This window comes from Octopus bimaculoides, chromosome 16, assembly GCF_001194135.2.
Source record: "Octopus bimaculoides isolate UCB-OBI-ISO-001 chromosome 16, ASM119413v2, whole genome shotgun sequence".
Classification (NCBI taxonomy): Eukaryota; Metazoa; Mollusca; class Cephalopoda; order Octopoda; family Octopodidae; genus Octopus; species Octopus bimaculoides.
Window position 1 is genome coordinate 43,575,182 of NC_068996.1, and position 950 is coordinate 43,576,131.

Consider the following 950-nt stretch of genomic DNA (forward strand, 5'->3'; position numbering starts at 1 on the left):
ATATATATATATATATATATATATATATATATATATATATATATATACGCACGTGTGTGTGTCCCACTACCGCTTGATAACCGGTGTTGGTGTGTTTTCATTCCTGTACTGCAAAAGAGAATGATAGAATAAGTAGTGACCTCGATTCATTCGGCTCAAAATTCTTTAAGGCGGTGCCCCAGCATGACCACAGTCCAAAGACTGGAACAAGCAAAAGATAAAAAGATATACGCACACAGGCTCATACACACATATATACGCCCACGCACGCACGCACGCACCCCGCACACTGCGGGTGTTTTCACTCAGCTTCCGTCTACCAAATTCACTCACAAGATATTGAGTCGATTCAGGGAATAAAGAGAAAAATACTTTATCCAAGATGCCGTTCAGAAGGCTTGAACCCCCAAACCATTTGTTCGTGAAAAAAAATAATAAATAAACTTCTTCATCACACAAACATACGTGTTGATCGCTTCTAAGTTTTGCAACTGAGTAGAATATGCTTCGCACCGGAAATTCTGAATACCTGAAGTAATCAATCGCTTTAATCAATTTTAGCTTTTAAAACATCGTCTTAATTGCATTGGTCTTATTTTTCCAAGATTCACGGAAGTTATCTCCCCTAGTTTGTGTTGTAAGTTTGTTCTTGAGGGAGAAATGAGAGTAAGAAAGAAAGAAAGAAAGAAAGAAAGAATATACACATTTTCATACACTCGTACACACACACACACACTCTTTGTCTCCTGTCTGTCTGTCTCTTCCTCTCTTTCTCTATCTCTCTTTCTCTCTTTCTTTCTTTCTCTGTCTCTCTCACACATTCGCAGACATGTACACACTCACACTCATATATCAGCACTCACGGACACACACACACACACGCGCGCGCACACACACACATACACACACACAAACGCATACACATACTTTCCGTCTTCTGTCTGTCTCTC